Raw genomic sequence first — 15,973 nt, forward strand, 5'->3', positions numbered from 1 at the left:
AATGGATATTCCATACCGTAAGGTGTCATGCTCACAGAAAAATCTGAGGAGAGAATAAGGATGGGAGGACAATTGGATTGATTGTGTGTGGCTTTCCAAGTCACAATTATGTGTGATGGAGCCCTGCTGTCCTGGAGATGGCTGAACACCTGCCTGCCCATGGGAAACAGTGAATGATTTTTTTTTTTTTTCTGCTTTGCTTGTGTGCACAACCTTTGCTTACCTATTAAACTGTCTTTATCTCAACCCATGGATTTTTTAGCTTTTACTCTTTGAATTCTCTTCCCCATGCCATCATGGCAGGGGACTGAGAGAAAGTGTGTGTGGAGCTCAGTTACCAGCTGGGGTTAAACCACACTACTGCCATAAAAATCTCTCAACAGACATCCCACAAAACAAGGATATCATGTTACAATGATGATATTTAAAAGGGAATAAAAACTTAAAATAAGGTATTGCATTTGTAGTAAAGGGTAGCTTAGCTGCTTGGCCAGCAGTGAGAAGTTCTGGCAGGCAGACCTGATGATGGAAGGGCCTTTCTTATCATACGTGCTAACTCGTTCAGTTTCCTCAGCTCATCCTAAAATTCAGGTCTTTGTTTCTAGTTTAGATTTCAGATGCTACTAGTCAGCAGCATGAAGTGTCTGACCAATCATCATATAAAAAAATCACAGGGGAAATTTCCCAAACACAGAGTTTTAAAAATAATGAGATTCAGAATATTGCAGCTGTAAACCCTTTTGGCTTCTGCAAAGAACCTTCTGTCTTTCAGCTCTCAGAATTTACACAATTTCACTTTTGAGTTTAAAAAAAAATAATAAATTCCAATAGTAGTCAAGTATCACATGAAGAAAAAGGAAAAAAATTCCAATTATTTCCATGGATCTTAAAAGTATTCTGTGTAACAGATTATTAAGGAATACCTATGCTTCAGCTGCCAAAAGATAGTGTCTTTGGATCTGATTCAACTCCAGGAGTTGGCAGACTAGAAGTCTGACACCAGAAATAATAGTCAGCATCATCCTATTATTCTCTTTTCCTGAGGACAAGCAGCCTAGATTCTTCAAAACAAAAATGTCATTTTACTTTTCTTGTCACACTTGACTGTATCCACAAGTGAAGTTACTACTTTGCACACGATCTGTCTTCAAAGCAAACAATAAAATTGTGCCTTCCCTCCTGCAGTACAGCTGAGATGCTCAACCTTGCACCTCAGCTTCTGTCAGCCTCACATACTGCCACCAACATTACTCACAAACAGCAGAAATCAAACAGTCCGAAACTGCTGGATTCTAACTCTGTCCTCATTACAGGCTGGTCTCTACTTTTTGTACTCGGTGCCAATGCAAATGTTTGTTACAGGATTTTCCCTCACTCGCTGCAAGACCATGCTGATCATGTTCACTTCCTGCCTAAGGCTTTCTCAGCTGTGGGTCACAGCCCACTGCACAACAATCACCACTGTGACCAAACATTACTAAAGAAAACTACTCTGCCTGGATTTTCCACTTTGTATCTTATTACTTAATGGGCAAAAGTAAAGGAGCATCGAGTACCATCAGAATTCAGGACTGCTGAGAGCTGCCAACTGGCTAAGTCAGTAAGGGCTCCTCCATAGAAGCCACAGGAGTTCCTATTACAAAAAGTCACATCAACATCTTCAGCAGGGGCATTGATCAGGACACTAAAGTGAGCAGAGAGAGTGTTCATGACATTAAAATCTATTCCTTTGCTCATTTTGCCATATATTGCCATTGTTCCTAGATGGTGAGGACATAAACTCCACCTTCACTCATTAAACTTCACAGTGTATGGAAGCAAATTATTATTGTTGTTCGTAGTGGAAAAGTCTTTCCAATAAAAAACACCTGCACCAACAGATCTCACCAAGCACTGGCTGGTTACCAAAATTAAAGGACCACAGTCATCCAATCCCATAAATTATTCCAAAATACAGTCTCATGCAAGCGTGCCCTCCTTTGTACCCCATCATACCATACTCTCCTTCTTCCCCTTAACAGATATACATATAGTTATGTACCTTTTAATGATGGCTTCACCTGCAATTTCTGCATGTATTTTCCATACCTTACACCATTTGGAGCTGATGGAATTGTATATTCATTTTGAGGAGTGACCCATTGGAGTGCAAGTCTCTACACTGGTCATTTTGAGTCGGTTTTATGTGTTCCAGTTAATCCTAGCAACAGAACAATAATGGATATCTCAAAATTGCCTTCTAAATGCTATTTCCTCATTTCTTCCTCTCTTAAAAAAATCCAGCAAAGAAAACCAAAATGAAGGTACAGGGAGAATGCTGGAAAAGAGATTTGCCTCTGCCTTGCCATCTGGGCTGTGAGTATTTTTGGCTGCCATTTATTTATATGAGTCTTGAAGCTTGTCCTTGTTTTACTGCATTGTAGCAGAGCTGGAGTACCTCAGCTCTTGTTCCTGTGCTAAAACTCTTCTCCAGCTTCCAATTCCCCTTTAGCATTCTTACTTCGTACCTAGCTGTGATTTCATGCTTTTTTTCTTTTTAGTGAGTCTTAGACCATTAATTCTATACAACTCACGAACATCCAACTTCCATGCTGCTAAGATGGTCTTGTGCCATGTAGCTAACTTTGTCTACAGATTGTTAAATGCTCCCCCATGAGTCCATTAAATTTAACATCATCCCACAATAGTGTTTCACAGGAATATGGTTGGATGCTTTCTCAATGCTGGATGTCAACAGGATGGAGAAACAGACTGACAAGAACTTCATGAAGTTCAGCAAGGAGAAGTACAAAGTCCTGCACCTGGAGAGGAACAACAAAATGCAGCCACACTCTTTTCAGTGCCAGGTCTAAAACCAATGAGAACAAACTGAAATGTAGAAGGTTCCCTTTGAACACCGGGAAAAACTTTGTTCTTGTCAGCACTGGCACAGATTGGCCAGGGAGTGAAATATCCATGATTGGAGGTAGTAAAAAAATGTCTAGACATGGTCTGAGACAATTGGTTCTAGGTGCTTGCCTGAGCAGGGGTGTTGAACCTGGTACCCTCCGGAGATCCCTTCCAAACAAAACCGCTCTGAGATTCTGTCTAAAAACACTAATAGGTTATTTCCCTCATAGAATTTTTCAATCAGCTAAGAAACAGCATAGAAGTCAGATTATCTTTTCTCATTATTGGAAACTGTGGAGGAAGAATGGGATCTATACATTGGTCCATGTTTTAATGCGTGAAAGTGAGCATCATGTGCAGCTGGGATGAGGAGAAACAGGATTGCCAGATTTTATGGCTAGTTCCCATGCTGCTTTTATGGATAGCATAGCTTAATCCCCCTGTTCTTTACTTAATCCATATGAATAATGAGAACACATTTTACTCCCTTACATACTTACTGCTAGATAAGGTATGTCATTTAATGACCTTAACATGTTTTAAGATCATTATATGAATGACGCCACACACAGTGGTAACATCAGTTATTGAAATGGGTATACTAGCAAGAGAAAGGCTCATGTCTTAATCCAGGAATGCATCCTGAACCATGAACACAGGGTGTGCAAGGAATTTGAATATACCCGCAACAAGATTAAGATACAAACAAGGTTGTATGTTGGTGATTGAAATGATAACTCACTTTCATTTTCTACCAAGGAAGACAGTAAGGAGGAACTATAAAAAAGTAGGGAAAAGCAAAGAAGTAAAGAAAGCCAGAAAGGATCCCACAGCCCCCTGTTGTACCAGGTCCTCACCTGCACATCATATTGACGACGGGCTCTAGTGGATCGCGCTGTCGGCAGCTCAGCCGCAAGAAGCTGCCATCTGCTCCTTTTGTCTTCTGAGTGTCACAGTTCGCTCCGACAGACCCAAGCAATGGTGAAATGTGTTGTTTTACAGCAGTTCCACAATTAAAGACCAAATTAATTTGTGGTTTAACGTGTGAAATTGCTTTGCATAAATATTGCTAGTTAAATATAGGCCGTAGAAATGCATGTGCTGCATATATGAATATTAACAAATGCAGGGCCTATTTGAACAAGGCACAGACAGCCTACAAACCTCAAAATAAGAATCTGAGTACAAACATACTAGTGTGTAAGCCCAAAACTCTGTCATTAGTGTTAGTTTTCTTCATTAAAGCAGCCTTCCTCCTGCAGTCACTTTAAGCTGTGTATCTGTCTTTCTCTGACCAGAAATCAGCACGACTTTGAAATAAATATTCAGGCATTAAATCATTACAGCTCTTTTGCTGTTTGAATCATAATGTTTAGCCAGCAAGGCAGTTAAGTTTAAAATCCCTCAGCCGAGGGCAAATTCCAGCTGTGGAAAAGGAAAATAACTGGTTATGTTTGAAGAGAATGGCAGCACTACAACAAACGGTCTCCTGTGTTTGATGACTTGGAGACAATCAGGCACTTTGGCTATGGGGGGAAGAGGGAGCATTTGCCACAAAAACAACAAACCCAAGAAACAGCATGGAGATAAAGAGATCACCGGAGGAAGTGCTTGGACGGGGAGTTTTGAAGCCCTGTTTGAAATACGGCAGCTAAAATTTTCAGAAATGTTCTATCATAAATACATTTCAATCACAGCTGTAAATTACTGACATTGCGCACCAAATTGCTATCAGTGTAATCTTCATTTTTTGATATTTCGTTCTGTAAGAATTTGGTTGTTGTTTTTTATCATTAGGAGAAAAAGTTTGATGAGCTTTGGAAGACTAAGTTTCAAAGCAGGTAGTGTGCCGTTAGGTGTACTTCAGAGTGGAGCTATTTTCAAATGGACAGTAGAAGCAGGAGATATACTTTGGTGTCTTAAGTTGCTTCTCTCTTCCAGAATAACTGTGCTAGTATTGCTGTTGAAGTAAGATTTTGGCTTTGCAGTTTTGAAAAAGCCAAAAGATAACTAAGTTTTTAACACCCTGTCACAACCCCTCACATGTTTATCCCTAACCTAAGGATTGCTGCTGGAATAACAAATCCAAAAATATTCAATTTCCTTAGCTCTTGGCAAAACGACTTGCTACATGACAGGAAATGGAGACTAACCAAGTGGCTCCACACACAGAGATGGCATCAATTAGACAGCAACTGAACCATAATATGTCTTTTCTAGGGACTCCTCTCAAGAGTCTCTTGGCAATGCTCTTACCAAAACATGACGCAGCAATTAAGATAGCAATGCTTTTATCTATTCCCCCTATGAACTAAAAGGAGGACACAGCCCTGCAGCCAAAGCAGCATGCAAAGGAGAGGAGAAGTAAGGTTAGCATTTAAAGTTCAGGTGAACGCTTCAAAAATTTCCAATTCTTTGACCTCATTATGTCTTTACACGGTTTCTGTAATAAGTCTCTAGAGCAGCTATTACACATGCCAATCTGGAGCTACAGAAAAATAATTAAATAGAAGGTTTCAGTCCAAGTAGTCTACATCTAGATAGTTGCAGGGTTATTAAATACTACAAACTTTTTCAAAGTCCATGTGTAAGAGTTTACTGACTAGGTACAAACATACTTTCTTCCACTTTCAGCCCATTCTTTTATGAAACACTGAATATTTAAGTATTTTAAATTTTTTTGAAGCTGAGATTAAAGCTTGGTCTAAATTGCAACAATTCCAACATGTTATAAAAAATTTTCTAAGCCATCTAAGATCTGTTAGCCATGAGGTAAGCCAATCCTACCAAGGAGTACTTTTAGTGATCTTGTATTCCAGCTTTGCTTTTTCAATTGACTATATTCCTGGCTCTTGAGCATTTATGCCAATTTCCCATTTTGGGAAAGAGAGAGGTTTTCTCTCTCTACTTCCATATATTACTTTCAATTCATGTCTGACACTGAATTGATCCTAAACAAATTTTGATAATGACTGTGATAATTATAATAAAGATTAAGGCCTCAAGAAGTGTAGCTAACCCTTCAGTGACTAATTCCCAAATTCCTGCAGAATTTTGTTTAGCTGATTAGTCTCTGCAGTGTGTTGTAATTCCTCAGGGAATTGTCTGGCTCACTGACTCGGTGATAGGTATACAGGTGGTGATATTATTTGCACATTTTTCTAAATCCTTTAACTAAATATACTATGAGGTTCCCATTTCTCCAGAAGAAGCTATATCCCTTTGAGCTACTATTCTACAAAGTATAGAAATATGATCTTCATTAACTTTTAATTTCAGATAAACACTATCATGCACTCTATAACCATCAAAATAATCCACTTGATCTAAAGTACAGTTTATTAAATATTTCATTGCAGTCTTATCAGTAAAGGATTTGCTGTCTGCTGAACAGCCCAATGAAGTGTTTCCCAGTTTGGGGCTGGTTTTTGTCCAGGGGTAGTGAATGCAGGAGGCTCAGCCAACAGTTTTCACAGCCATGTGGGTATCCAGGAGAACTTGGAATGGTCCTTTCCACTTTTCCTTAAGTGGTTCATCATTCCCCATGTGGACATATTCCTAATCCCTGGGTTGATGAAGATGTACCTGAATGTCCAAGGTTGTTGAGGATGCTAAACAACAAACCTATACAAAACTGAGACCTCTTTTCCCAAAGATAATGCATACTCTTTTAAATTACTATTTCCTACCACACGGCTTTCTCCTGAGATAGTTCGTTTGATACAGTCTGCCTTAAATAGTTTCATAAGGACTTAATATTTCTTTAGATCTAGGCTGTGTTCTAATTCTTAATAAGACTAAAGAAAAAGCCTGAGGCCATCTTAGTGAGGTTTCTTGACAATTATTACTTATTTGCCATTTCAAGTCCCAGTTCATCCTTTCTACTTTTCCACTGGACTGAGATCTCTAAGGAGTGTGGAAATTCCATGTAACTCCCAAGCACTTTGCATAAACTTCAAACTCTTTCAGCTACAGAATGAAATTGTCTGAAGACAGGCCCAGTGGTACCCCAAATCTGGGTATAATTTTCTTTAACAAGACTTCTGTTACTTTTTGCTGTTTGTTGGTGCAACAGACAAAGGCTTCTGAAAAGCCATCCAGAAAAGCTATCTACCAAGAAGAACATCAATAACCATCTTCCCAGGGTAGTTCTAAAAAATATATCTTGATTTAAGACAGTTTAGAGGTGAACACTGTAAAATGAGTTACGTCCCCTTAGTTCCATCCAGTCCATTTCCACATAAGGAACAAATACAAGTAGATATAAGAGAATAGATAACAATTTATTGACAAGCAAAACAGCAACAGGCAAAAAATAACCAGAAGTAATCACTAGATAGACAATTGCTAAATTTCACAAATCTCATGGCAACAAAGAGACACCCAAAATGGTGGAAAAACTTGCAGGGTGACCCAGCCTCAGGGATTGGCTTGCTTTGCTAACTTCTCTCCAAAACAGTTTTTGATAGTGTGTGGAAAATCATGGTGACAAAGACCTGTGTCCACAGAGGAATCCTGCAAAAAAGAAACTTTATTTGAATAAAGGGAGAGTCTAGTGACCCATACCTCTGTGGGGTCTCTTGAGCTTTTGGAGGATCCAGTCTCCTTTTATCCTAAACTCCCACTGCATATTGCCCTTCTTTTTCCCCATTGGCTGAGATAATAAGAATGTACAAACTTCCCAAACCACCTACTACATATCTTCCTTCCAATATGTACCCCCACTCCCATTCTTCTAGAATATTATTGGGTCTTTCAGGTTATCTAGTTATATGATCTGATCTCTCCTAGACTCCCTCTAGGAAAACCTGAAAATTTTTAAATTTTCCCACATGAATATGGAACTAGGCTCTATGGGTTATGAACAGGGAAGGCTCTGAATAGCTTACTGAGGTAAGAGATTGCTGGATCGTCTCAAAGACTTCAATAGTCTTGGCTTGTTGCTGGATTGTGGTTTCCAGCCTTGCCATTTGCATTTGGAGCCTGAAAAAAAGTACAGGCCTTAGCACAAAGTCCACAAGAGAACATATCCCAAAGGAACAGCTTGAAAGAACACATCTAAAACAATAGCATCTTAGAAAATCGTGTATTAGTATCTCACTGGGATGCAAGAAGACAGCCCTGTTGCTTTCACAGAATCACACAAAGTGAGGCCTTGCTCCACTGTCTTACCGTTGAATGCGTTCTTCCAGCTGGGGGATAGCTGCAGCTGACGAATCAAAAGAATCAACCAGGATGCCTTGCATGTTCCTCAAAATTGTTATTACCTTCCCCTTTTGGGCATTCTTCCCTGAGTCAGCATAATATTCCTTCTTGTTAAGAGGTTCTTTCAGGTCCTTGAGCTGTCAAACCACAAGAACAATCCCCAATAGAAAGCTTTTATATATTAAAAAATAGTAGAGTGCTTTGTCTCTGATGTTAACTTTCAAAACCTGTGCTACTTCTTCATCTTTTATAGAAAACCATCTCCTACACTGATTCCCTGGAGTGTTTCCTAAAGACTGGCACAACACTTCTCCTCTCCTCTCTCAAGGACTCTGAACAGACTTTGTAGTCTGTTCTGGTGTTACAGTTCAGGAATTCTATTCCCCAAATTTGTGCTCCCACTGAGACTCTCCAAATCACACTGCTGCTCCTTTGCTCCCTCCTTCTTTTCCCCTTCACCCCTGTGACAGGAAGGAGAGGAGAAGTGGGGACACAAAAGATAAAGATCATGAGTTCAGTTAAGAACAATTTACTGCAGACAGCAATGAGATAAGAAAACAGTAACAGCAACAATATTCATAAGAAGAGTGTTCAAGAGATCCATATGAAAATGCTCAGCATCAGTGTTACCCAACCTCTCCACACTTATTCAACCACAAGGGAATAGACTCCCTTCCCTTTCCCCTTCCCCATTCACTGCATTCCCTCCCCCCTCTCCCCACCCCACTCTGCTTCCTCCATCCTCTGTCCTTGACAATGACCTGAGGTGGTACAGAATAACCTCAGGACCCTAGCCATGCCCCCTCCTGGCTACTGTGATTAGAAACTACTCCTCTTACTAAAGTGACTTTACAACACCATTGCAATGGTGATGGCAGGAAGAAATACTACAAAACATCAGCACAACCCTCCAACAGGCCTATTCTTTCTCTGTCAACACACAGTCCACTTTATGAAACCACAGAGGAGAAGCAAATTCTGTGTGCTTCATGAAGCTTGGGAAGCAGCTTTTTGAAAGGAATACACGTCCTTCTCCCATTAAGGACATAGTGACATCACAACTAGTGGTTTCTTTAATTGTAGTCGCCAGACTTATATAAAACAAGTTGAGTCAGTTATTTGTCACTCAACTTACTCCTGTTGCAAAGTTGTACAGTGTACTAAGACCACCTCAGTGCAGCCCTCCACTGTTACTTCAATTGATGTCAACAGGCAAACATCAAAGGCAGCAGTGCTGTTCCTTCCCCTGCACCACCCCACTACACAAAATCTTAAGGAACAGTCAGTTCCCTGCTCTGTTTACTACAAAGAAGGCTTGGGACCCTGCCAAGAAACTGGCATTTTCCACACCCCAATTTTACACCTTTCCAGTTTCTCCAACAGCAGTTTCTGTTCCTTCCTGCTGTTGATCTTCACAGTTCAAAGTGGAGCTCCTTCCAGGGAGTCCTTTTTGAGAATTTTACCAAGCTTCTGCCTGGCTAATGGCTAGGAAAATGGTGTTTCATAAGTGTGCATAAATCAGTGTGAACATGACAACAAGAATGCTTTTACTGATGAAATTACATCATTAGATTGGTCTACATATTGGCTGACCAGCAGGTTGAGGGAGGTGATTATCTTTTTCTACTCTGCTCTTGTGACACCCTACCTAAAGTATTGTGTCACCTTCTGAGACCCCCAGCACAAGGCAGACATGGACCTGTGAAAGGAGGCCAGATGAGGTCCACAAAGACATTCATAGGCCTGGAACACCTCTCCCATGGAAAAAGGTTGGGGGATCTGGGATATTTCAGTTTGGGAAAAAGCAGGCTCTGAGCAGATCTTATTGCACCCTTTTGACATAAAAAAAATGAGAGATATATTTACCAAGGATTGTAGTATCAGGTCAAGGGGCAATGGTTTAAAATTAAAAGACAGTAGATTTAGATTAGATATAAGGAGGAAAATTTTCCAAGTATTGTGATGGAACACTGAACCAGGTTGTCCAGAGGAGTTGTGCTCATCCCTGGATGTGTTAAAAATGAAGCTGAATGGGACTTCAAGCAGCCTCTTTTTGCAGCCCTTCTGCTTCAAATGCATATGAAATTAGGTCTAAATTACAACTCAGGTCCAGATTAATTACTTCCTCTCAGCACTATTTCAAAATATTCTCACTAGCAAGAACACATGTGCTTACACTGATAGGTTCTATTTAGGGATATTACATCTGTCTCTAAGAGTCACTTGTTTGTCCTGCTCAGAATCTGTTTGAGTTGAAGATTCAACCTTTAGCTGAAGATCTTCTCCCTGTAATGCAGGGAGCTAAGCAAGCAAGAAAAAAGATAAAAAGCTGGGAAATGAATCCTCGGCAGCATCAACACTGCCTTCAAGTAGAGAGCATGAAGAAACATGACTTCTGCCAAGGGTAGTGTAAGAGCTCAGGAAGAGAGCTGAGTACCTTATTCTCAGACGTGGAGATATAATGTTTCTTCTGTTCTGCTCCTTCAGCTGATAAGAGAAAGAAAAAAAAGTAAGAGAGTTGCTGCTGTGAGTGCTTCTTTCACTTTGCTTTTCCAAAACTGATCCGCTCCAGAGAGGCCTACAAAGGTAACCATGTAGACCCTCTGAAATTACCTTTGCCATGCTCCACTGCAGCAGAGCTCACACCCACTCTGTTTCGGTCTGCAGCTGGAAGCTGCACATCTGCCAACACTTTCCTTCGACCTTCAGAATCAGTCTGCATATATTAAAAGACACATATGAGAACTGCCACAGGCTGCTTCCACACCCTCTTCCACCCTTAAAGCTTCTGCTTCAGGCAAGAGGCCTAACAAGAGAGGGATCGGGTAAAGGAAAGAACAACAAGGGCAAACACATCAGCATATTCAGCATCTCTCTTGAGTAGATCTTTCAAAACAAGACAAAGTCCTCCTGCCCAAGCTTGAGAGAACCTAGGCATAAGAAACAGAAATTGTGGGTCATCCACAACCATTTGACATTGACTGGATCCACAGAAGAGATCTGTGAGGTGGGAGAAAAAGATTCTCACTATGCCAGCCTTCTAGGACTTCAGAGAACTGTAACTAGAAGGAAGTTTTACTTATTTGCCTTAAAAATCCCACATGGAGTTCAGCTGTAAGGAGGCCCAGATCATTAACTGGACCTCAGTTTGTCCCAGTCCCGTCTGAACAGCTTGTCTGGAGCAGCAGCATGTCCAGGTCCACGTTATGAACGTACGGCAGAAGCAGCAGCAAAGGAAAAGTGAGCCCAGAAGCCGGTGAGTCAGAGGGACCCCCACTTTCTTCCTCAGAGAAGATACCTCAGAATCCCAGGGAAGATCATTGTATTCCTGTTTTTCTTCCCTCCCTCCTGGCTGCAATATGCTGTCTTCCTTTTTTGCTTTTTTCCATGTTTGTTTCAAGACCCCTAAGAATAGATAATCACACAATAGTTATGAGTGTTTATTTTACTCTGCTTTTCTGCATCTGATTCACTCTGGAGAGGCTTACAAAAGTAACCATTTAGTCCCTCTGGAATTACCTTTGCTGTGTAACACTGCAGCAGAGCACACATCCGACCTGTTGCCCTTTGCAGCAGCAAGCTGGACAGCAGCCAACACTTTCCCTTCACCTTCAGAATCAGTCTGCGTAATTTAAAAGACACACGTGAGGACTGGCACAGGCTGCTTCTCCACCCACATTCACACTCAAAGGCTGTGCTTCAGCCAAGAGGCTTAACAAGAGGGATCAGGTGATAGAGAGAACAAAAAGGGCAAACACAGCAAGCATATCCAGCATCTCTATTGAGCAGAGTTTTTAAAATGAAACCAAGTACACCTGCCCATGCCACAGAGAATGTAGGCAAAAGAAATAAATCTATAGACTGTAGGTCATATGGGAATCCAGTTGATGTTAACTGCATGTACAGAAGAGAGATGTTTGATGGAAAAATGAATCCTCACAATGCCAGCCTTGCACAGTTTTCACAGGATTGTAACAAACATGGAACTTTACTACATTATCCTTACTGCAAATCTAGATTGGACATCAGCCACAAGGATGCCCAGGACATTAGCTTGACCTCAGTTTGTTCTAGTCCCATCTGAACAGCGTGTCTGCAGCAGCAGAATGTCATCAAAGTCTAAGGTATGAGTGTGTGACAAAAGCAGCAGCAAAGGAAAATGAGTCCAGAAGCCAGTTATTTAGAGGGACCTCACTGTCTCACTCAGAAAAGGTACCTCAGAATCCCAAGAAGAATTATCATCCTCTCCTGATTTTTCTGCTGGTTGCAAGACTCCTAAGAAAAGATAAGAGACTTGTCAAAGCTCTTCCAAATCTGATTCACTTCACTGAAGCTTACAAAGGTAACCATGTAGTCCTTTTGAAATTACCTTTGCTGCGCTCTGCTGCAAGAGAGCGCACACCCACTCCTTTGTGGTCTGCAGCAGGACGCCGCCCACTGGCAAACACGTCTTCTACAATTGCAGAAAAAGGCTGTGTGATTTAAAAAAAAACACATAAGAAGTAGCACAGGTGACTTGTGCACCCAGTTCTATGCTCAAATCTTCTGATTCAGCCAACACGTCTAAGGAGATGGATGAGGTGATGAAAAGAACAAAAAGGGCAAACAAAGCCAGTGTTGAGCCATCACTGTTGTTGAGCAGGATTTTTAAAAAGAGACAAAGTCTACCTGCCCAAGCTAGAAAGAACCTAGGCAGAAGAAATAAATCCTAAACTGTGGGTCATACACAACCATTTAACATTGACAATTCACAAAAGAGATTTGCGAGGAGGGAAAAAGCAGCTCTCACAATGCCAGTCTTTTAGGACTTCAGAGGACTGTAAGCAGAAGGAACAATTACTTCTTTGTCCTAGAAATCCAGCTTGGGGATCAGCCACAAGGAGGCCCCAGACTTTAGTGGACCTCACTTTGTCCCAGTCCCAACTGAAAAGACTATCTGAAGCAGCAGCTGGTTAAAGTCCAAGTAAGGAGGGCGTGGCAGAAGCAGCATCAAAGTAGAATGAGTTCAGAAGCACATGAGCCAGAGGAACACCACTGCCTCCCTCAGAGAAGGTACCTCAGAATCCCAGGAGGAATCACAGTCTTCCTTTTCTGCTTCTACTGGTGCTGCTGCTGGCAAGACACCTAAGAAAGATAAGTAGCATGTCATTTCTGTGGATGCTTACTTTACTCTGCTTTTCTCCTGTTTCACTGCAGAGAGGCTTACAAAGGTAACCATTTAGTCCCTCTGAAATTACCTTTGCTGTGTTCCACTGCAGCAGAGCGCGCATCCAACCTGGTGCTCTTTGCAGCAAGACGCCACGCTCTGGCCCGCACTTTCCCTCGACCTTTAGGATCAGTCTGTGTAATTTAAAAGACACACATAACAACTGGCACAGGCAAAATCCACACCCACTTCCCTGCTCAAATCCTTCGCTTCAGCCAGCAGGCCTAAGGAGAGGGATAAGGTGATGGAAAGGACAGAAAGGGCATGCACAGCCAGTGCATTTAGATCACTGCTGAGCATTGTTTTCAAAACAGGACCAAGTCCACCTGCTCAGTCTGGAGAGAACCTAGGCAGAAGGAATTAATCTCCAGACTGTAGATCATATAGAAACCAGCTGATACTGCATGCATCTAGGGAAGCGAGATGTGTAATGGAAAAACAGCAATCCTCACAGTGCAAGCCTTTCAGTTTTCAGAGGAGTGTAACCAACAGTGAGCTTCACTGCTCTGTGCTATACTAGAAATCCCACTTGAAGGCCAGCTGCAAGGAGACCCAGGACATAAGCTGGACCCCCACTTTGTCCCAGTCCCAGCTGAACAGCTTGTCTGAAGCAGCAGCATGTCAAGGTCAAGTTACGAGTGTGTGACAAAAGCAGCAAACAAACCCAGAATCCAGGGAGTCAGAGGAACCCCATTGCCTCCCTCAGAGAAGGTACCTCAGGATTGCAGAGGGAGTATTTGTCTTCCTTTTTCTCTGCTCCTTCTGCTTTGTACTCTCCTAACAAAAGTTAAGAAATGCATAATTTCTGTGAGTGCTTATTTCACTCTGCTTTTCTCCACTTGCTTCATTCCATGGAGGCTTCTGAAGTTAACCATCTAGTCCCTCTGAAATTACCTCTGTAGGGCTGCACTCTATTAGAGCACCTAGACACTTTATTTTGGTCTGCAGCTGGACCATTGCTTTTCTTTTCTGCTGCTTCTACTTTTGGGACATCACCTAAGAAATAAGATAAGAAGCACATTGTTGCCTTGAGTGTTTATTTTCCAGATCTTTGACCCATCCCCCCGACCAGCTTTCCATTGATTTGGTATCATTCTGCTACAGGCCACGGTAATTTTTCTCATGACCTCTTTGATAGACAAGTGTCTTACATGACTCTGCCAAGGCAGCTGTTTCCAAGGGAATGACAGGAGTTGTCTCATAGCAGGAACTCTCAATTTGCTCATTAGCAATGCTAAATATAGAAAGGAAGAAGATGCATTAGGTAAAATCCCCCCAGACTTCCATGCACTCTCTGCAGGAAGAGTAAAAGCCATGCATGCTCCATTCTACCCATATTCATAGACTAGAGGGTCACACACACACACAGAACTAAACTGCTAAAGGGTCACACACACAAAGAACGTACTGCAGTCCCAGAGTAATGGAGACTGAAATCCTCATTACAGGCATGCCGACAATACAGGTGCCTAGTCTTATCTGTGGAGTAACTCATCCCTGCTACAGTCTGCCTACAGTCTCATCTGATAAATCCCTTCTCCATTTCAAAAGCCAATGAATTTAACAAGCTTCCTAGCAGACTGACATCACCAAAGCCTCTACCTCAGCTAGATGTTATGCTAATGGTGCAGCTACTTTCCACAGCAAGATGGTTTGAAGTCTCCTCAGTCCAGGTCCTCACTTTGAAGGCCTTCAGAAATTCCCATGGTTAGCCTGAGGACCTCAGAATTTAGAAAGCTCTCAAGTGGGTTATCAACAGGCCAACAAATATTGTGCTTGCATTCCAAGACCTGTGTTGTCTTCTAACAAGCCTGAGTTGACTGGGGCTTGGGTTTGTTCAATAAACAGGAAATAAGAACAATAAAATAAGAAAACAAATTAAACATGTTCTCCAGGTCGAGGTTGCTGTACAGAATAGTGCATTATCATGACATTTATATTGTTCCAGAAGCCTGGAGGGAAGGAATGAGTGCCACATATTGTAAGAACAATCTTCAAACATGCTTTATCCCTAAAAGGGTTTTTACACCACAGTTTACACAAGCTCCCTTCTTTCCTGCTTCCCATTGATAAAGACTGCCAGAAGGGCAGGGGAAGAAAAAAATGAAGTCAAGATCCAGTGGCATGAGTTAATGGGGAATTGTTTAGAGCTAGGAAAGGCATAAGGAATAATGCAGGCCATTCACCCATCCCTTGGCTACCATCACTGTGAAAGAGGGCTTTTTTTCCTCAACCTAGTAAAGCACACAGGGGATATCAGTTAGATCCCCTCTGAAACAAAAGGCAAGTAGTTGCTGCCAATGTGGTGTAACTTGGAAGCACACAGGTGAATTCTCAGACAACTCAGGGGAAGGGACAAAGTTTTCCTCAACTTCTAAATCTACTCTTGACATGGAAAGAGGTGACATCACTGAGCTCAGCTTCTACAAAGCTCTCAGCGCCTCATTAAACCCTACTGCTGTTACCAAAAAGGGAGGTACATCAGCCCAGACATTAGGAGAATGTGGTTGTTTTAACAATGGTGTAAAACACTCACAGATCATCTTGAACCATTTTGGTGAAAGATTGACATGGGTAGAGTTCTTTGTCTGGCTCAAGAAAAACAGCACCATGTTGAAGAAGGAGTTGTATTACTTTCTTATTCCCAGAAGAAGTAGCAACTGTAAGAGGGGT

General features: G+C 41.6%; 1 long non-coding RNA gene across 1 annotated transcript; it reads right to left on the minus strand.

Annotated features, from left to right (window-relative positions):
* Window positions 1-8,192: 8,192 nt before the first annotated feature.
* LOC144248883 (uncharacterized) lies at window positions 8,193-11,455 on the minus strand. Its single transcript, XR_013342056.1, has 4 exons — window positions 11,393-11,455; window positions 10,708-10,810; window positions 10,532-10,581; window positions 8,193-8,231 (listed from the first exon to the last, which is right to left on the minus strand). It is a non-coding gene; the product is annotated as an uncharacterized LOC144248883 (long non-coding RNA).
* Window positions 11,456-15,973: the final 4,518 nt, after the last annotated feature.

Source organism: Lonchura striata, chromosome 2 (assembly GCF_046129695.1).
Source record: "Lonchura striata isolate bLonStr1 chromosome 2, bLonStr1.mat, whole genome shotgun sequence".
Lineage (NCBI taxonomy): Eukaryota > Metazoa > Chordata > Aves > Passeriformes > Estrildidae > Lonchura > Lonchura striata.